At 35.4% G+C, this 22,943-nt stretch overlaps 1 protein-coding gene across 1 annotated transcript in view; it reads left to right on the forward strand.

Annotated features, from left to right (window-relative positions):
- The first annotated feature begins 21,589 nt into the window (after window positions 1-21,589).
- Window positions 21,590-22,943, forward strand: part of cntn6 (contactin 6) — a 106,797-nt gene continuing 105,443 nt past the window's right edge. The window contains exon 1 of the mRNA XM_066698078.1: window positions 21,590-21,705. The gene's annotated coding sequence lies outside the window, so the exon portion shown is untranslated. The remainder of the gene's footprint in view (window positions 21,706-22,943) is intronic.

Raw genomic sequence — 22,943 nt, forward strand, 5'->3', positions numbered from 1 at the left:
TACCCATCCTCTGATGGCTACTTCCAGCAGGATAATGCACCATGTCACAAAGGTCGAATCATTTCAAATTGGTTTCTTGAACATGACAATGAGTTCACTGTACTAAACTGGCACCCACAGTCACCAGATCTCAACCCAATAGAGCATCTTTGGGATGTGGTGGAACAGGAGCTTCATGCCCTGGATGTGCATCCCACAAATCTCCATCAACTGCAAGATGCTATCCTATCAATATGGGCCAACATTTCTAAAGAATGCTTTCAGCACCTTGTTGAATCAATGCCATGTAGAATTAAGGCAGTTCTGAAGGCGAAAGGGGGTCAAACACAGTATTAGTATGGTGTTCCTAATAATCCTTTAGGTGAGTGTATATTACATGCAGTATCAGTAAATTTGAGTAAGTTTAGAAAACAAAATGGAATTGTATTGATTAAAAATATCAATCTTATTTATCATTTTACTTATACTTACTCATTTATATTTTGTATTAAATCAAACATTTGAGGAGATATAAGTATAGAGTTCCCTTTTTCAAATAAAAAAGCACATAATAAGTAAAAGGCAGAGGTGAAGAACAATGGTCAGAGATTTGACAAGGAGCCAGATTAAATCAAAACTTTGGCCTACCCACTAATAGCAAACTACAAACCTGTACATCATAGTGGTTACATTTATGATTAGAAGAAAGTGTCATCTAAATAAAAATGAAGCCGCAACTGAGTAAAGTTCTGTAGTTTTCTATTAGCAGGTGGGTCAAAGTTTTTATTTAATCCCAGAAAAGGGCTGTTTAAAAATAATTACAAAATCTTGTCTATAATGTTGGTGCAGTAACTGTAACACTGGTACTTTTGAGAGAGCTGTTGAAGGTAAAACTTTGAAGTACAGAATACAAATTAAATTCAAATAATTAAATAGGTATAATATCTAGATAATGATTTAGTGCATACAGGTAATACAATTAAACAAAAAGCAAGTTTATCAAAAGCATAATAACAGCTTATTAACATTTTAATTCAATGTCTGGAAATGTGATAAAATGCCTTCAAATGTTCTGATCAATACAAAATCAGAACATACCACCTTTGTCTTGGTAAAATAACATGATATAATTATGTATAACCATCGAATTCTCCTTCCAATTTAACACTCATCTGGTTGATCATTCAAGTCACATACTTTTTCCACATGCACAATCTGTGTTAATAGTCCATGACACGTAATGAATGCACAATAATAGTGTGACAATCAGGAGGTTTAAACCTGCATGTAAACGCTGCCATGGCTACTTGAAATGCTACCCATTGCCAACAATTGTAATGCTGTAATACAGTAAATTTGGTTTAATTTCCATGCTTCAGTTTTCAAATTATTCTGGGATTTTACACATAATTATCTCACGTCTTACTTGACTGTTATGCTGGGATTTCTGGATGCTTGTTTCGCTTAATTATCCTCCCACATTTAGTCCAGAATCTCTAGTTTATCAAAGGATTACATAGTGGAAGTGGGAGAATAATTAAGAGTCAAACTTCTGAATTCAGCAGCCAGAAATTCCCAGACTACCAGCTGTGAATGGCTGACGTAATAACCCAAATATGTCTTGAAGGATGTCCATTCAAACACACAAATGAAATAAGGTAGGATGCAGCAGTCTGACTATTACACTGAAAAAAGCACTTTATATAATGCCATGGGGTTATCTGGAATTATTGCATTTTGTATCATGGTATAAGTGCTACTATAAGAAACTCTCAAGTCAAAAGTATGTGTGATTAAAGTGGATTATGACACTTATTGTATATGTACAGAAGACAAGCAGGTATTCAGGTGATGTTTCACATCTGATTTGGTATTTTATAGGCCAAGTTATATCTAATAGTTTAGTTTTAGATTGTCTTATACATATTCCATTATTGCTGTTTGATATGATTTTTGATATAACTAAGAATAGAAAGATTATCAAATTTCTTACAATATCACATGTCTCATGTGGAGACGTAGGTATTTAATGATTTTCTCATGAATATTTCATAAGAAGCATTTTTCAATATCAGTAGGAGTCAGGAAAAAGAAATACGGTGGATTACTTGATGAGCTCTTTTATGTTCCAGAAGAGTTCAGATCTACTTTTCTAATTCTGGACCTAATATCACATCAAGCCGTTTCTTGTAAAGTGCCACCAGGAGCATCTCTTTTTCAGAGCATCTGCGGTCTGTCCAGGACCACTGGCGCTCATTAAGCACTCACTTTTAAGCCAACTTCATCGCGTTTAATTACTTACCACCAGATCCTCTCTTCAAGCTCCATTACCAGTACTGAAATATAAACTTTAATGGAGCTGAAAGGGTAGTTTGTTTTATTTTCCCTGCAACCCTCAGCCTAGCTCTTTGAAATGAGTGGGTGCATAATGTAAGGAATATTCCAAGAAAATGTTGCTACCATTGTTGTGATCTTTCTGTAAGAGTAGCTAGAAGCCTCCTGGAGAGTCATCCAGAGAGAGCTCAAAGGCAGTGACAGGCCTGTTTAAAAGGATGGCATTTCATAAAAAATGATGCATCATTTACCACTTTTAAAAATGGAACATACTGGCACATCTTAAGATGGTGAAAACCCTTAAATTCTGACCGATTGACATTGCTCTGTGCTTAGTTTTTTTCAGCATCTGACAGAGCTGCTGTAGTGCTATAATTTCCAATTGGATACTAAAATAGAATTGGTCCCTGCAAAAAATACAGTTTTAAAATGTGAGGTCGGGGTGTTCTGTATATAGTCAATCTGACCTAAAAAAAATTAATAGTTGAATGTGAACCACGACTGCAAGGTTCCAGATAAAGATAATTGTTAAGCTGCATTATTAAATTGTCACATTGTTTCTATAACTATGTACTAATTCAATTATTTGACATGCTGACCTATTAAATGTTGTCAAGAAAGACCATTAAAACCTAGAAGAGAAAAAAATGCTAATGTAGTCCAATATGGCACTTCAGAGGGGATTTATGAAGGCTGAGATGGATCTCGTTATTAAAAAATGAAAATAAAACCTGAAAACATTCTGCAGTGAGATTCCCAGTGCAGCTCTAAAGAGACAGATAAAGCCAAGTAAAAAATAATGAGAACATCATACTGAACACGTAGATGCATCACTGGTGCAGCTTGGGGAACGGGTACAATAACAAATATAGTGATAGAAGTATCAGACAAAGTGAACTTTTCTCTGTGGTGCCCTGAGGTGTATACCTGTACAAGGAGACTGCACCGATATGAAGGTCAAGCTTGAGATATTTTATCGCATTCATTTAATTTATGTATTTAAGTTTTTGATAGTTTTTTGTTCTTTTGGTTACCAACCACGTGTCCTTGAAGGAAATATATAAAAAGGAACCTGAAAATCAATATAGTGAAAGGTTTTATACAAAATAATACGCATTTATTAAAAAAGGACTGACTCCTTTAAACCCACCAATGAAAAGTCAAAACCAAGAATGTCATGCACAGGACAGAGAGGCATGGGAGACATGCACACTGACTGTACTCAAACACTAAATGACTGTGAACAAATAAGTATCAGATCATTTGGATTGTCTATGTATAATCCCACATAACGTTATTATAATAAAAGTAACTAAACGTGTTGAGTATAGTCCATAGTTTGTTGTTAACTGACTGTTTATATTGAAGAATTGCAAACACAAATAATAAAAGTACTACATGGATTATGTGTATCATAATGCAAATTATAATGACCCACTAGACACAGGCCTCATGGAAGACCAGAAATACAACACAAGTATAATTTGATTAAATGCATTTAAAGCACTGATTCTGCCAACTTCTTTGCCCATTTGTCCACTTCCCATCTTATACAAAGCATTTACAAAGATATTAAATCATCGCCTTCAAGACACACTGGACTTCAACCCAACCAAGACAGCAAGCAGGATTCAGAATTGAATATAAACCGATGGATCATATACCGGTAGTCAGAGAAGTATGGGAAAGATGCAAAGAATATGAGCTTCCTGTGTGCCTGGGCTTCGTTAACTACGAGAAAGCATTCAATATATGAAAATTCAGTCATCAGAGCTCTAAAAAATCAAAACATTGAAGAAACCTATATAACTCTTCTTAAATCCACCTACAACAATGCTACATCAACAATCCAACTCCACCAAGACACTCCACCAACCAAACATCAAGATTTGTAAAGGAGTACATCAAGGATTCACAGCCTCTCCAAAACTCTTCACCACAACTCTTGAAGAAGTGTCCAAGACTTTGGTCTGAGAAGAAAAATAATCAAGTTAAAAGGAGCTTATCTGAAAAATGTATGATTTGCTGAGGATATCATCAAATTTACAGAAACGTCTGAAGTCCTGCAATTACAATTTCAAGATCTCTTAGATGCAAGCAAGAAAATTTGACTTAAAATTAACCTGAGAAAAACCAAAGTCTTTGTTAAATCTAAGAACATTTAAGTAGATCAACGGATACACGAAGAAGTCAAAAGTTAGGTCTACCGTGGACAACAATTACCGTAGACTAAGATATTATGGGAGAAATCAAAAGAAGAATGAAAATGGGATGGAATGCATTTGGAAGAAACATCACACTGTTGAAAGGAAATCTACCAATTTCCCTGAAGAGAAAAGTATTTGATCAATGCATACTACCAGTGCACACTGGTGTGAAACATGGTCACTTAATGCAAAAATGATACAGAAACTGAAGACACAAAGAGGTATGGAAAGATGTATGCTTGGAACAACAAGAGATAGAAAAATAAACGAATGGATCCAAGAACAAAATAAAATATGTGTCATCATCAAGAGTGAAAATGTTAAAATGGCATTGGGTTGGACATTGCAAGAAAAAACTATCAAAGATGGACAAAGGAAGCTATTGAATGGATAACAAGAGATGAAAAAAGATCTAGAAGAAGACCACATCATAAATGGGAAGATGAAATCATAAACCTTGCAGGCGTGACATGGAAAAAAGAAGCTGTAGATCGAAGCAAGTGGAAACGTCTTGGAGAGGCCTTCATCCAGCAGTGGATCGATAGAGGCCGATGGTAATGGTTATATATTACCATATCTTACTGTATAAATGATTGTATATTTAATAATAAATACAATAAATATCATGGGTAAAGCTTCTGCACACTCCAGGGATCTTATTCTACTCGGAAAGGCACAACAGACATTACTTTATTGATGGGATGCTATGTTTAAGTGACCCAAATGGGTATTTTCATAGTTGTTCCGAGAACATCAATGTCTGTATGATACTCCCAACATATCATGTAATTCAGTGTTTATATTCCCACTGCTGTGCTGAGAAAATAATATGTCTGTGTGGTGTGATGTTCTCATTAACTTTATTACCATATTCTTTTTGTGTGTGCAGTTCCAAGAAAATAATTTACACTCATCATCAGTTTACACTCTATATCAGATGGATTGTGTTTATGCTCCCAGTGCTATACTGGACACATCAGTGCAGGAAAATAATATTTCCAGAGCGACAGGGCAAGTGATGCTTCATGAGTTCCCTGTACAAGCTGAAAGACTCTCTGGATAAATTGGGCAATTTCTTGTGCATGAAATTGTTATTTAAGATGAGTTCCCATTATTTAGTATCAGCTCAGTTTTGAAGATAAAAACATCAGATTATTCATATTTCAACCACATTTTGGGGGGTTTTGTATTTTTGGGTCAATAAGTGAAGTGATCATTAAACATTACTTAGAACAGGAGATTAAATTCACTTTGATGTGGCTCCTGATCTGGTTTACAGTAAAATACAGTAAAAAAAGAGTTCAGTAATCATTTTCACTAGTAACCCACATCATGGAACCACCAAACAATAGAAAACAACAGTTGGGAGATTGTGAATTGCAATTACTTTTCTCTGAGAAAAAATGCAAAGATAACTGAGTGCATGAACTATCAAAATGATATCTTATTTAAAATTAATTGGAGTAGTGGTTAGGGCTCAAAGGTTGTGGGTTCAAATCCCAGGTGGGGCAGTGCTATTGTACCCTTGAGCAAGGAACTTCACTTAGATTGCTCCTGTAAAATGCCCAGTTGTATAAATGGGTACGAATGTAAGTTGCCCTGGATAAGAGTGTCAGCTAAATGACAAAAATAATTACAAAAGCAAAAATTAAATACATTTGATTAAGTCCAATTCTAGGAACGTCATGGGAAAATGTGATTTTCAAAACGATTATTTAGATACATATGTAATCCTCACATTTATTGAAACCAATTAATGGGTGGCCCAATGCTTGTCTATTAATGTGTGAAATCTTTGCAGTCTGTAAAAGCTTATATATGGGGCATTTTTATTAACTTGAAAGCAATTCCTATGATCCCCAGTGATGCAATTTGCTAAGGCAGCTCATAAATTAAGCAATGAGTCTATGATATCAGTGATTAGAGTAAGGTCAGGATGTGATGGAGACGTTCCTCTTATTGCAGGAATCTCACTGCTCTGCCTCACTCTGCTTTGTCATGTGCATATATGCATAATGTAAAAGCATGTTAACAAATAATATACATATATACCTCAGCACATGTTGTTCTTTAAGTAATGTTGCTGCAAGTGTCTCTTCATTGTACATATTGTGGGATTTTTTATTCATCAGTTAGATTTTTTCCATTAGAATCTTTAATTCACTCACTTCAAGATGTTAGCCTGATTTGGGCTACAGGGCTGGGTCTCAATGCTGCTGTAAGTCTCACATCACTTCCAGCTGTTGAGGAAATGTCAAGAACAGACATTTCCAGCACATCAAGGTTTGGATAAAGGTGTATCTCTAGCAGATTCATGTGACATCAGATAGACAGCATCTTCAAGGATACTCCCCTGGAAGACTCAGTGAAAGCTGTCATCTTGCAGTTAATTGCAGTCGACTTATAAAAGTTTAAAAACGGATGAGTAATGTAACATTAGTCTAATGTCAGTAGTTTCTACAAGGCCAAGAAAACCTAAATGTATTACTCAAATTACTTTTCTTTGCATTTACAATTTATATAGAAGGTCAAAAATAAGTGATCCAATACATTGTTTTTCTTCAATCAAAATACATTTCAGTTCCTAATAAGGCCTGACAAAAAACAATAGAATAATTAAAAAAAGACTGGTGTTTTGAACTACTTTTGCAGTTATCTTTTAAGTCGAAAAAGAGACCTTTGACATAAAGATTGTCTTTACGCCTCCAATATTTTTATAAGAAAGATATTATTCCCTTTTCATTAAATATGCATTACCATAATATCCAAAATGCCTTTGAAGATTCAGATCAAGAGTCCATTATAAAATCATATGATAGAACATAGGGTTATAACTGAATTTTATACCCAAACCCCAGTTTGCCTAAGGCTATTTAATCCCGCGTGAGTGAAATGAGACCCTATAAGAAAATCATGCATAATGTCTTGCTGTTAATTATGTGAGTCTATGTGAAGTTTTCTATTTCTTTAGGCAAAAGGATGACTATTGACTAAACTGTGGAAATGGGGGGGTTATCTATTCAGAATGCATTCTGTTCATCAGTTCATGACATTCTTTCCGTGTGGATTATTAAGGTCACAGAATGTGAGAGATGACTTTAAAATTGAATTCTGAAGGCGTTTTTGATTTAGCATTCTTATGCAGCCAGGTGGGTTGGGTTGTGAACCCGTGTAAAAATGTGACAAAGTTCCAGCATGTGACTATGGGAGACAGCAAGGTCATTCTCTTTAGTGATCAGGTTAGAGATTGCCCTTTCTGCGACAAAACAATAATAATTACTGTCAACTCTTTTCTGGTAGTATCAAGGTATAGCCTAAGGATAGGACAATGTGTAGGTGCTGGTTGATGTGGTGTATTTTCTATGATAAAAAGAAGGATTCATTGGAGGAAATCAGTTTTTTTAAAGTCATGTTTCTGAATAGTTTAATCTAGTTATAACATTTCAAAGCATAATAAATAAAAACAAATAATATACACATTGTATTCCCCAGGCAAAAATAAACCAACACAAAAAAAAATCATTGCAAATAACTGCAAAAAAATCCTTTTAGTTTTTCAGACACTTTTATCCCAATTTGTCAAGGAACATAAATATGCTACACTGAGAATGGCGCCTCTGCATAACCTTATTTAATAATGTATAGTGGTAACATATTCCCACAGGTACATGTCCTTACATTTCTCCAGCTCTATTGGAGGAAATGTCGTGTATCCTGCCTTAATTAGAATCTGGCATAACCTTGATGATTGTCTTTATTGTTGTTGTTTGTTCAATTAGGTTTCATTGCTAGAAAAGAGGAGATTTAATGCTATGGTTACCCTAAAAATGCTCTTGGTGATAAACAGGTGATTGATTTTAAACATGAAGCATCTGTGAAAGGAAATTAATTGTAAGGAATCACCTATGGAGACTCTGGTTAATTCAAATGCCTCAAGTGATTGATGTGTCCTAATGGACAGTTTACTGGGGTCTTTCTGACAGAAGGATGAAAATCTTGGAAATGAAGACAAACATTGATTTAATATAATTATTAGCATTATTATAGGTTTGCATGTTCATTTTAAGGTTTATTTTACTCAGCATAAATAAAGTACCCAAGTGTGATTTTCTTGTCTATAAAGGTAGATTGAAAGGATGCACAATACATGTTTTTTTTCTAGTACATCATAATATAAAGTCACATATCTGCTACAGAGCAATCCTTTGCAAAATATGACAGTTATCCTTTTGGGAATCCTTCTTGACTGTCCCATGTTTCTATTGAGGACATAATCATATCTGAGTAGGTATGGGAAATGAACCCCAATTTGTAATTTGTGTGAGCCATTGCTTGAATTTTCCCCGCTGTCACAGCAAAGTAAGTACACAATAATTATTTTTATATGTGTTTTTTCCTCCAAACAGTGCCTTCTTTTGAATCATCTCAGGTCATTTTCAGAGATATTTTCCCATAACTAGCTAGAAGTACATCAGGAACTAACAATATCCCTTTCAATTATATCTTCACACAGGGCAAATACAACATATTTTAGCAGCAGAGTAGGAACCTGTTGGAATCCAACCACTCCAAAGGAAGAATTATTGTTTTAAAATAATCCAAACAACCTAGATAGCTAGCCATATGTAAAAGCTGTATTGCTGAATATAATTTATCAAATGGAAAAGTGTTTAGAATTCCAGAAGTCAATGTTTTTGCTTGTACCAATATTGTTAGTGCTCTAATATTTCATTGCAAAATTGCATACACTTTTATTACTGTTAGATGAAAATAACAAAATATCTTCAACTCAAACACCTGACGTTCTTAGGGGAGTAAAAAATATATGTGAAGTAATATGATCATGTCATTATTTCAATCACATTTTCAAGTATGGACGGAATGAGGTGTGTAAAAGGCTCTGTGACTAAATCCCAAATGTCGGTTAAAAACAAATGTGCCTATTTTTGTGTTCCTTTCATTCTTTCAAATACAAAGACTGCTTTGACTTGAAGAATGGCATTTTGTATTGCAATAATGTTTTCAATTAGCCCCTGTTAAAATGAACATGAATATGTAGATGAAAAATTACTTGTCAATTGTCTCCCGTCCCTAATTTTTCATCATAGACAATTAAGAGAGTTTACTGTAACTCTGACTTATGGAATTAAACTGCTCGAAGTCAGCAGTAAGGTCATGTTTTTGAAACCACTCATAAATATTACAATTCCTTTGGGATCCTTAAGACAGAAAAAAAGAGACTGTTTAAAGTGTTACAGCCCAGGGATAAGCAATGTCAAGAACACAAAAACTACACTCTTGTTTTTGGTTTAATTTATTGAGATGAAAGCTTTTAGTTAAATGACTGTGACAATAACTTAATCATTTAATAAACACACGGGTGTTGTATTGTATGTTCAACAAAATATGTATTTATAATATTTGCATTGCACTATACACATTACAAACTAGTAAAAAAAAAAACATTTTACAAATATGATTGGATATTTGTCCCTGCTCAACTAGAGCCATTTATTTCAATCATCTCATATGACAAGAAATTCTGCTTTTATTATTTAAAAAAATAAAAAATAACATTAATCAATGCAGTGATTTATTAGGTAAGTATTATCTTGCCACCAAATGTATTCATACCCATGATAACGTCAACCTAAAATGAATTTAGCCAACTACATGCAGGTGTACATTCAGTATTTAAAACACAAGTTTATGTGATACAACTGTGAGGTATTCTACTATAGGTATTGTATGTACCAACAGCACATCTGTACACAACAGGTGCTTCCAGTAAGAGGTTCTGACACTTATAGAAAATATAGTATATGCTGGTATATTTGCAACACCATCCCTCAATTCTAACAAGGAAACAAGGACTGGAAGTTGCAAAACAATCCCAAACCAAAATAAATCCACTTCCATGCTTCACAGAGAACCTGGCATTCCAAGAGACATACTGTTGATGTCTATTTCCAACAACTTCAAAACATTGTGCAAATCAGAACCCATTAAATCTGTGTTGCAGCACCATCATTCCTGTAAATATAGCATTGCCTATTATTAAGTCAAAGGTGAAATGATATATTTTGAAGCTCCATTTGGACTTTCTCTTTAAAAAAATGAATCTGGCTATGTGGTGCAATGCCACAAATGGAAGTAGAGCATTCTCTGTAGTAGAGAACTATTTCCTCAGCAGTGAGCAGCTGCATCCCTTGACACTAAGAAGAGCAAATAACCTCCAGCAAAGAGCTGAAGGAAGCTTTTATAGGGCTTCTGTTGCAGCACGTTGCATCTGTAGACTTAAAAGAAAAGTGGCATGAATTCAAGCTTCCAAAGTACATCCAAATTAAGAAATTTTCCCCACAGAATAAAAAGGAAAGCCATAGCTCTAAGACTAAAGATAATTTCTTCCCAAATGGTTGCCAGTGCTTCTCTCTATATTGGCATCTGCCAGTACCTTCCCTGGCCACCAGTCGTGTTGGATCTACGTCTAGGCTTTGATGCATGGCTTTCAAGGAAGAGCAGATATTCAATAAGGCATTGATGGTCTAAAACTGAACCCAAGACCCAGCATATTGAGAATGACCTTAAAGCATGGATTTTAAAATAAACTAAATAAACTTGAAATGTACACATATTAATTATACTCTACTAAGAAGAGTATTGTTCAGAACAAGAATTGTAAATACCTATACTTGCCTTGTGACATTTTTCAAGAAAATATATTGCAACTAACTTTGGCAGTAAATACATTTTATAACCCAACCTTGAAAGTTAATATGCAAACAAAAGGGAAAAGCGATAAACAAAAAGGGCATCCACTCACTACTTTTTTATATAGGATTTGTATTCCATCACTTAATAAATTATCTTTTCTTCAGAACCTGCTTTGCACGCACTTTGCTCCTGGATGCAAAGGCTAGAGTGGAGTAATTGCCAATTTCAATGAGTTTTGCCAAAACCTCCTTTTGATGAGCAGGAAGAAAGTCAGCCTGGCAGACAGCACAAAACAGCATGGAATCTTTGATAATTTCCTAGGGTTGCCATCCCTCGACTGGAGTTAACCACTTACCACCTAATCAAAGAGCCTAACTCCCAACAGCGCAACAAATTTTGGAAGATTGCCATGTCTCTTGAGTGAGTTTTGGATTCTAGCCTGGCCAAAGGGATCTCAGAATCAAACTCAAAGCAACCTTGCAATGCATCCCACACACTGGAGCTCCTGTTACTTGGCACATTTCTGCCTTGTAAGAAACTGGCTGTACTTGCTGATATCTGATTTTAGCTGAGAGGGATGGTACAGTGCAAACAATGTGAATAAAGTGTTTTAAGAAGCCTGGAATGCAAACACAGAGAAATCTGAATTTTAACAGTCAATTCCCATTTAAACATTTACAGTATAAATATGCATTATTTAATATACACATATCTACTTATCTAGATTAGTGGTAAGATAAAACATTGTTGACATATTTTGAACGACAGGCTTTAGTCTATTAAGGCCCATTCACACTGAAATGGTGGCAAATTGCTGGCAAATACCCATTCATACAGAAAACCATATAACTGAGACGCTACAGAAGAGCAGGCACTCTGGGCATTTTTGTACAAGTTAGATCATTTCCCTGTTTAAAGATATGGCAGAAGCAGTAAAATACTCCGATATGGATATTTAGGAGACGTCACACTACTGTGTTATTGTATATTTTTATACAGGCAAAACAATCACCATTCTGCAGCGCAACGCTGATTATAATATTCGCAAATGTGTTGTGTCTGTATACTGCATACAGTGTGTTTGAATAGACAGCTGGATGCGTCACTATTCACACTGTTGTCATAGAGCTCTGGAAAAATTGAGAGACCACTTAACCTTGATTTCTGAACTTGGACTGGTCTCTTCATTTTTTCCAAAGCTGTAGATTATGAAAATGAATCGCTTTGCTGGTCAGATCTGCGTGACGCACCCATGTATTATTTGGTTGTATCAGAAGTAGGCAAATGTGTTAGACTACATGTATTAACTTTATTGCCGTCATTATTATTATTATTATTATTATTATTATGTATTTATTGGCAGACGCCCTTATCCAGGGCGACTTACAAATAAGACAAAGTGCAAAAATACAGTACAGTTCTACGGAAGCGTATTGCTGCCACACGAAACAAAAATATATATCACGTAATTAGGTGATAACTGTCACGTTTTTACGTGTTAGGGAGTTACCACGTTTTTACGTGATAGGGAATTATTACGTTATTATGTGATAGGGAATTGCCACATAATAACAGACTGAACGAAATGGAATACTGGAGACAAAGCAATGATGTCAGACGTTGAGGATTTTGTACGATTTTGTGTGTATATATATATATATATATATATATATATATATATATATATATATAATATATATTTTGTATTATTTATTGGTGCATAACTTCTGACATGTGTGACAATAGTTAGCATTACATACGCCAACCTGTTGGTTCATCAGTAACACTCAGAATTGCTGCGACTATATTATTTTCAACCTCCGTCATTTCTAACAACCCGGTCCGTTTCTCGTTACGGTCACAAGTTCTTGGTCTGCGTCCCAAATCGCACACTGGCTCCTACACCCTTCAAAAAGCGCACACTTTGCGTGACGTTGTGCTGACGTCACAGAGTGTGCACTTGAGTGAGGAGGGTGCAGGTGAAGCTAAAAGCGCTCAATGGGACTCACTTCACCGTCGGCATTCAGCGCCTTTGCCTTTGTCCGAAAAAGTACCTACGCAGACTTTTTTGTCATCTGTCTCTGTATTTAATTATAGTAATAATAATAATTTTGAAATACACTTTTCGTTAATATCACCTCCTATAGTTTTATACACTTCAGTAATTAATTATAGTTTCCAAAACATTGTTTGGTTTAACTTTCTAATTGTATATTTAAATCATGATTATATAATCATTTTATTTTATCTATCTATGTATTATTTCCTTGATACATAATTTAACAATTTCTACAACTGTCTAGCTAACATTACATTTATAAGCACCCGCCACTGCTATATTTTCCCAGTTGACTTGTCTCCGCCTTTAACGCAAAGACTTCTGGGACTTCAGCTCTAAAACACTTCCGCATAAGTGCGCTCTTTTGTACACTTCGTCAAAGTGAGCATTGAAGGACAAACGGCTCGATTAGGCTCCCTTCACTCGTTCCCGAAGGGTTTGGGACAGCCCTTAAGATGGCCACCGTAGTATATCCGCCCCGCAAGCGAAGGGAACGAGGGAACAAGTGTGCGATTTGGGACGCAGCCCTATTCAAAGGTGGCTTAACCTCGTCGTGTTATGGTCGCATAAAATGGGCTCCTATTCTGATTGGTTGCGTCAGTTAGCTGACGCACTGCGTCGACACGCCAGGACTTGACGCTGAATTTGCCGGCAAACATATTCCTGCTCCATTCATGCACACGCATTGCCGGGAAATTTCCGGTAATGAGACTAGGACGCTTCCTGGCAATTGTTTCAGTGAGAATGTGGGTTTATTTAATAGTTTTGCATATATAAGTATGTAGTGCCAGTGGAACACAGCACTCTGCTTTTATAGGATGTAGGAAGATGCTGCTACAACACACATTGAGCTCTGAAGAGCAGCAAAGCATTGATTATTATTTGGTTCAATTCGTTTTTTCAACAGTATCTATTGAATATGTTTTTGCTTAGAATGGATGAATGTAAGGGGAGAGGGGTATTACATTCAAGAATCATTGACGAACATTGAAAACTGTGAGAATGTACTCACAGTCTTAAAACCACTTTCCCTTGTAGATGAGATAAGGCAATGGGTCTTCAGTCCTGCCCCCATTTATTTTAATGAGTCAGATCCTTTCTTCCAATGGCAAAAACACTCATTCCCAGTGCTCTACATTTCAGATTTGCAGACAGCCACTTCCTTTTACAGTATATTCTGATAACCTACTTAGACACTTCACTTAAACCTCTCGATATTAAGGTAATGTCAGAGAAGTGGAAGTACTCTATCAGTAAGCTAAAGTGGTGCTTTAAGTCTCTTGGCAAATTTAATATGAGGTTAATTTTCAATACACAAATGCCTCAGTAATAAAAAAGGTTTCCTCATAAACATGCAACTTGTTAATGATACTTGATTCTTCGATACTAAATTTAAACAGGCTGCCTTGTCGTATTTCACATTTGTAGAGAAGTAATGTCTCAGAAAAGAACCAAATACATTTTCAATCCTAATCTAAAATATAACCAAAAATGAACAAAGTTGCTTTTTGATGCAAATTCCACCATGTCATTCATGCAAATATTGATACTTGTTTTATCAGTTTGTCTTGTTTAACTCAAAGTTATGTGCTTTGAAATGCCCACCTTCTACAGTAATTTGGTACCAGTACAAAAAGGGAAACAGGTAATTTGTACTGAAAAGGTGTTGACTTTATTTTATAGTTTCATGTATGTGACTGTTGAGGAAAACCCTATTAAAATATATGTTTCAGAAGATTCAAATCATAGCCTTAAGTATGCCTATCCAGTCATAAAAATGCATGTTCAGTACATGTATATAAGGTCCTGATTACTGTGCCTCCCATGATCAAACAGATGTGCTCCATTTCTTTGACAATCATATCCATTAGTCATTTTTACTCTCCTGAAGCTTGGTTACTTCTCTTACAAAACTTCACCAATCAAGTATTATTTCTATCCATAACTGTAATATGTATAGATCTTTCTGTGCATATATTACACAGTATCTAATCAGCAATCAACCATAGAGTGGTTTACTTTTTTGACAATTATTTGTAACACTTTATTAATTTTGATAAGTGAATTAATTAAAATGCACCAAATTTAAAAACATGGTAAAGCTTTTTTCTTGTTATGAACTGTAGCCATACAGTTACACTGAGTGGTCTTCTTGATGTCTTGCAGTTATGTCCTGTCACTGCAAGCTGTTTCTGATTTTTATTTTAAAATGTTTTATCTCTGACAGTTCAGAACTTTAACTGCACACTGGATCTGATGATGCATCTAATTGTTAAGTTTGTGAAAAGATAAAAAAAAAACTAGTGTATGTATCCCTATCTCACCTTGCACACTGAGTCCATCATTGTCATACGACGGTGATGCGTCAATTTTGGAATCAAAGCGAGTTTGTTTCAATTTGCGTTAAAACATTGGCCAAGGAAAAATGACAGGGAGACATGTGGATTGTGTGTCTAACCATGAAGAATCATACAACAAAGCAATTAAAGACTACAAGGACGTTGAGAAGAAAGGCAATATATGGCAATGGTACCTATTGATGTAGCCAGTCTGGTTAAGTACAGATAAACACAAAAGTGACCGACATTATTGAGAAAGATTTGCACTTTCAAATAAACAGTATAAAATTAAACCATGCTCTCTGCTTCTGTGTCTTTATGGTGAGGTATAGTTTGTGTGTGATATATATATATATATATATTTTCAACATTGTAGTTGCTGAGGTAAAGAAACAGTGGCATAGTATGACACAAGTATGACACCAGCACAAGAAGGGGATTGACTGTGTACCTGGTGTGGTTTTAATAGATCCAATGTGCAATGTGCTTGATGGAAAACTTTTTAGGTGACGGACTGCAAATGACATATTGGATCCAGTTCTCTCAGGTAAAAACATGTGAAACTGATTGGGTGTAGGAACACAAAGCTAACATTCTTAAATGTGCTGAATTGTGAAAGTAATGTCCGATTCTTATATTTTAATTAAGTGTGTTATCATTATTTGTTAAATTTTTTTACACTGCCCTGTGATGGACTGGTCTAGAACCCTGTGTCCCCAGGGTTAGACCCTGGCGCACCACAATTCTGTACTGAATGAAGCGAAAATTGAAAAAGTATAGATGGATTTATTTTCAAACTGATCAAAATTTAGTTAATTCATAATAAAATGTAATGAATTAAAGTGCAATATCGTTCTTGTCCTGTCAGTGAAACAATTTTAAAATGAAGAAAATCATAAATTCCAGATCAGAGATGAATCCAATGTGTCATTGCAGAGATTTCAGAAAACATAACAATGTTGTTGGTTGCTTCAAAATCTGTACATGACTTATCATTCATTCTTTTTTCCCCCCTTAGCTAAGGGGGCAGTGTGATTTCCCAAAGCTCAAGACATTTCCCAAAGCCAAAAGACATTTTAATCCAAATAGAACTAGTTGTAATTAATCTTATTATTACATATTAAACATCTGTTCCTCCCCTTACTCCTGCTACCATTTTAACAAGAATTTCAAGGTAAACTATAAGGCAATCTTAGATCTTACAATGAATAAATGTATAGCTGTGAAGTACCTCATCCACATATAGGTTCAACTAGATTTAGTTTTCCCATCACCAGGTAAAAAACTGATACGCTCAGCATTTACAGATTAGACACCAACATTCTAATTAGTACATGTTTAATGCATTGTTTTAGAATGAATCCTGTGAACCTGGCAGTTAATTAAATTCCTCTTAAAACTGTAATTAATTCATTTCAACCTTTTAAAAAATACATCCAGAAAATATTAATATACAGTTAGGACCAAATATTTGGACAGTGACACAATTGTCATCATTTTGGCTCTGTACGCCACTACAATGGGTGTAATTCCTACACTGTTCACCCAATTTGGATGTAACCCTCAGATTAAAGATGAAAGATGAAAGTCTACACTTAAAGCACATCTTGATGTTCCCCTTCAAATCCACCGTGGGTGGCAAATGCACAATCTGCTCCAAGGAGGGGGGGTCTCATTCAGATCACTCAAACGGATTTCTTTGCAAAACAGAGTTTTCCATTTTAACATTTTGAGCTCTCTACAGGTGTGTGTTGCTTCTACCAAAACATGCATGGTATGTCATAATTGTCAATATTCCTACTCAGACCAATTATCCCCCCACCCCCCCATTTCAGATACAGGTCATTTTTCACATCAGAGAAGAGTCTCAGCTTTCATAGGATACCAAACACTTGGCAAACAACACAACAGTGAAGAGTACACATGGGATTAAAGAGAAGCACGTGGAGTTGGTGCCCTTTTAATGTGTACCAGAGGGGTTTGTCAGCTTTTGTTACATTTTGAGGTTACATTTTGTTTAACAACACGATTCCATGATTTCTTTTTTTATCTCCAATTGTTTATTTGTTCTATGCCTTAATGTCAGAGTACATTGAGACATTAAACTTCGTAAATTTCAATAAAAACTGGAAAATAATTCTAAAACTTTTGACCGGTAGTGTATACTAAAGCGTTATCAGACACTATTTAATTTACTATGTGTTAAATGAAAATATAGATCTGTGCAGATGCCTATACAATCTCAGGGGTAGTATCTGTCAAACTTGCCAAATTCAATATAGGTAAATACCTTCCACATACTATACATACCTATGTTTTGTGATGAAGAGGCATAACCCTGAAGGCAGTTGAATTATAAGCTTGCGTAATCAGTAATAGTATAAACTAGTCAAAGTCTGTACAATTTTCTTGCATTTTTATTCAACTGATCTGTCTATTTATGGCATAATGGGATCTCTTCAGTTTGTACAGGAATTTAATTTTTTCATGTTTATTGTATTTCTGTTTATACTGAACAAAATGGTAGCAGGAGTTTAAACTGTATATATAGAACAAGGTTGTCATTAAACAGTACTTTATGCACCTCCAGGCACTACTTTGGAAATTCTAGCAAGACATCCTCCTTCTACAGCAAATTCGAAAGGGGAACGGGATGAAATTCAGACTAATGACTTTTAAGAAACAATATAAAGGGGGTATCAGTGGATAGAGCTTCCACACTAAATTGATTTTAAAATCCACCCTGCCCACTTCAGAACAAAATGCATTAAAAACTCTTCTGGCTGAAAAGTGATTTGGTTTAAAAAAATCTATTAAAAAGTGCTATAGGCTTTCTGTGAGTTAGAACCCACTTAAAATGGTCAATTTTATGTTTACCAATTTGATTCCACGGCTTTACAAACTAAACGGAAGTCGAAGAAGTGAAAACGGCTTCACAAGTTTGATTATTTCCCAGAAAAGAGGGTTATTGGGGTGAAAAAAGGAATGCAACAAAATCCCAAAATGTAAAATGCTAAATTAAATCAACCAGAAAACATTTTCTAGGCCTCCACCTTTATGCTCCTAATAAACGTAATGTCCATGTATTAAGTATTCACCTGCATTGCATTTAACTTCTTAATTCTGAAGATCTGATCTCAAACTATTAATATACAATTTTAGGAAATATTTAACACATATAAAATAAACAGGAATATAATTCAAAACACCTGGTTGATAAAATATTTTGAGTTGGTTTCACAGACCTTGAATAGCACTAGTCTTGGACTACCCTACCTAAAATAACATTGAGTAGTCCAAGAATACTGTTAATAGTTTGTGCTGTAGTTTTCATTATGATAGGGTTATTATATTATGATATAACTACAGTTGACTGTTACAATATTACAAACTTTAGTCCTACCGTGCTTCTCATTTTAATTCTGAGAAAAGAGCCATGTAAGGTTAGTTGCATATTGACAGAAGTTAATTCTGTCTGGATCATTAATGATCTGTGTGTGAGTTCTGCAGCCAATTATAATTAGCAGCTGTCAGTCTATGTCTATCAATCTTGATAGACAATGAATTGGTAATAACTTGTAAAAGACAAGAAGCTTTAGCAGCTTTCATTTATTTCTAGGTGTTTCAGAATTATATATCTGATCTGTCTGAATCTTATGCTGATGTAACTTGCCTTAGGTTCCTCAGAAAGAAATCCAGCTGAGAAACACAAAAAGGCTATAAAGAAGGAGACGTCAGTAGAGTTTTATGGATATAAACCAGCAATGACGACAACGTTTGGCATATGATAAAGAATGGAGAAAGAAATTATGAGGAAAGAGATAGAAGTGAGAAATAGTGGAGGAGAGATATACTTGAGGATGAATTAAGAAAAGGTATGTTGCAAATAAATGAATTGGTGGAATATACAACTTGAAATAAAGAATGAAGACCCATTGCAAATTAATGAGACAGAACAGGAGGGTGAGTTTGTATTGCATTAGGAAAGAGGAATAATCCTCTGTCAAAAACATCAAGAGGTCACCATTGGGTCTTAGACTTAGAATCAGTTAAGGCATTTCCAATGTTATTGTCATATAGCTGTCAAACATTAATGGATGATCTGTGTTATCATACACTCTGAGGACGTTCTGTTGGACTGAAACGTGTGTGTCTATCGTGTTTCTCAAGTATGTCTTTATTTGAATAAGAATTAAATATACATTAAGTGTGGACTTTTTCTTTGTTTTGGTTTGTTACTAAGAATTTGGAAATCCAGTTTAGAAAACAGTAGTCTTTCTGGAACTTATTGGATATGAGATAAATTAAATTAAAGGTGAAAGTATGAATATCATTATTATTATTATTATTATTATTATTATTATTATTATTATTATTATTATTATTACTACTACCTACCAGCAAAAAAAAGGAAAACAATGACAGTACATCATTTACATTCAAATCATAGGGCATTCAAGAAAATTAGGACTACAATTATCTACTACAAAGGCGGATAAGTGTATTCCAGACAAGAGGGAGGGACTTGAAATGCATGCATGGTCAATTACCTGGGGAGAAGGATTTTTCACAGTATAAAAGCCTTTATTGTATGAGTCATGTCATGCTGGATGCAAAGCTGTTGTTGCATGTGCCATGACTCCCAAACTTTATTGAGCATCCCACTTTAATGAGAGGCTTGTTTTGATGCAAGCGATTAATAGGTTTTGATGCACTGTGACTTTCTGAGAGGACAAACATTGCATTAAAAAAAAACTTATCAATGTAACATGGTCACATACAGGTCAAACAATTACTGTGGCAATTACAGAGTAATGACAACATTTTATATTGTGCTGTCTAGACCACGATAAGTCTCCATGTTACTCCCATGCAACCCATTAACTTATGGTAACTATTCAGGCAAATTCCCTTGAGATGAGACAATACTAAGATGCATCTCTGGTACAGGGCAAGAATACAGTATTTCAGTGACAGAATGCACCATTAATTTAAAGTATACTGTGCACACGCATACTGCAATTTGAAACAACTACTATAAATAACAGCTAAGGCTCCATAAAACGGTTATATTGGAAGAATCATAAAACATTTTAAAGCAAGCTGCCACACACGAAACAAGTATCTGCATTTAACACTTCAGGGTAAAATGCTTTTCCTGACCTAATAGTACTGCTCTATTAGGGATTTTCTTAACGCCATGGAAGTTCATCAGTCGTCCCCTGTCAATACCAGGATCTCCTTACGGGTGCTTAGCAGCTTCAAAGAAAGGACGTGAAACGTATCCAAAGGAAATATATTGTAATTGCTATCCAAAATATAAGGTAGTTTGCCTCCCCAACCCTCCAAACATGTTCCTTCTGTTGCAAACGGCGCGCTGCCTTTTTTCTTTTCTTTTTTAAAGTATTCTAAGAATGTTGCATGGTTATCCCAGCGACCACACAACGTCCTCGCAATGTTGTAGAAAGGTTGTGGGTTGGGGGCTAACACAACGTTGCGACAACGGTAGACATGCCACTTGACTCAAAATACATGTAGTTGCTTCTTTTTACGTTATTAATAATGCTATTCCCTCCTACTCAGCCCCTGGAAAAGAAAACCGATGTGCAATGTTAGAAAAAATAAAATTGTTAGACTTCGCCTATCCTTTTTTCCTATATAGAAGCATTGCTATACAATACAAACGTCTGCTACTACGGTATACTTAAGCATGGAGAAGAAAAAAAGAAAGAAAAAAAAGATGGATAGCATGACGAACACCAGCTTGTGAATGTACATTTTTTTTATTTTCTTGTATGTATTTTAATAAGGCTGTTGCTTCCCCACCTCTGGTAGGATAAGCCCGTATTGGAGCTGCTCTGTGGTATAATACAGATTGGATGTGGGACGGGGGAGGGGTTTGTGCTCAGTTATCCTGCAGTCAGTCCAGACGTGCGGCAGAACCAGCCTGTGCTCGGACAGCGGGCTGCGCGCATCTCAGCTGCCGGGAGCGCCTGTGCACAATCGGTCACCTAGTCAGACCACCTACCGCTCCTCATTTACAGGACCTGGCATATTATCACGGCGTGCTGAGGTAAGGCTGAGGACTCAACGTTGTCTCTTCGCGTTGTGTTGTATTTATATTGTATGTATTATGTTTTATTTATGCTTTTTTGTTTGTGGGGGGGGGGGGGGGGGGGAGAAACATGTCTTTATGTGTTGCATATGTACTGTTGCTCTCTGAATGGTGTTAAGGTTTAGGCTACTTAGATTTATTGAAACTATTATTATTATTATTATTATTATTATTATTATTATTATTATTATTATTATTATTATTTACAAAGGTCTTCCCTCAACACACAAGAAACCAAACTCTATTTATAATAAATCAGTCTAATCTGATACGCTGGATAAGCCTGCATTTGAAGTATTGAAGACAGCAACTGTTTAGCTGCCAGGTGTACCATATGCAAAGAGAAAACATTCCTCATCTTGCATTGAAATTGTATTAAGGATTGTATCCAAAAGCGATTGGTATTATACCCAGTTGCCAATGCCCTTTTCTCCGTTTTCTGTCTCAACTGGCTTTTAAAAGCAGTTCTGCCCAACTTTAAATAATATGAAGAGTCAATATTATAATGTGACATTTGCTTTAAAATGAGTACACCCGTTGCTTTGTGTCTCACTTCGCCTTTTTGCTGAGGACAGGTGTCGTTGAAATTGTGATGATTTCAGACCTTTGATTTACCTTTTATTTCCTTTGTTTGGTATACCCCTCCATTATGTACAGTAAAGTTTCATATGATGCATGAATTGAATGTATTTAAGTTGTGTCCAATCTTAATAATAATAATAATAATAATTATTATTATTATCGTTAAAATATGGTAACCAAACAAAGTAGAATCGCCAGTGAGGGTTATGTAATGTTTTATGAAGCGTTTTGCTTATGTTGCAGAATACCTTTCCCGTCATGTATCTGCATATGCATTCTGCTGTTATTATAAATCCGTCGTGACGTCGGATGTATCACTTGCCTATTAAGAGCCTTCATGTCCAAATGATTGGATTTGGTGATCTACATAGATTATTTAAATGCTTTGAGGCATCAAGTAAAGTCAGCCACTAAGAGTCATCAGGACCTGCTGCTGTTTGAGTAAGGATCACTTTTGATGTTACTTTACATTCATCACCGGGGGAACACTCCTAGTTCTCAGTCTGCAACTCTATTTGTAGAGGTTATGCACCACCTTTCGGAGAAGGATGTCTTAAAACTCACAATCCTAAATGGGTTATAATTTGACCAGTCCTGCCCCAAACATACTGTGT

Source organism: Amia ocellicauda, chromosome 3 (assembly GCF_036373705.1).
Source record: "Amia ocellicauda isolate fAmiCal2 chromosome 3, fAmiCal2.hap1, whole genome shotgun sequence".
In the NCBI taxonomy this organism is placed as follows: domain Eukaryota; kingdom Metazoa; phylum Chordata; class Actinopteri; order Amiiformes; family Amiidae; genus Amia; species Amia ocellicauda.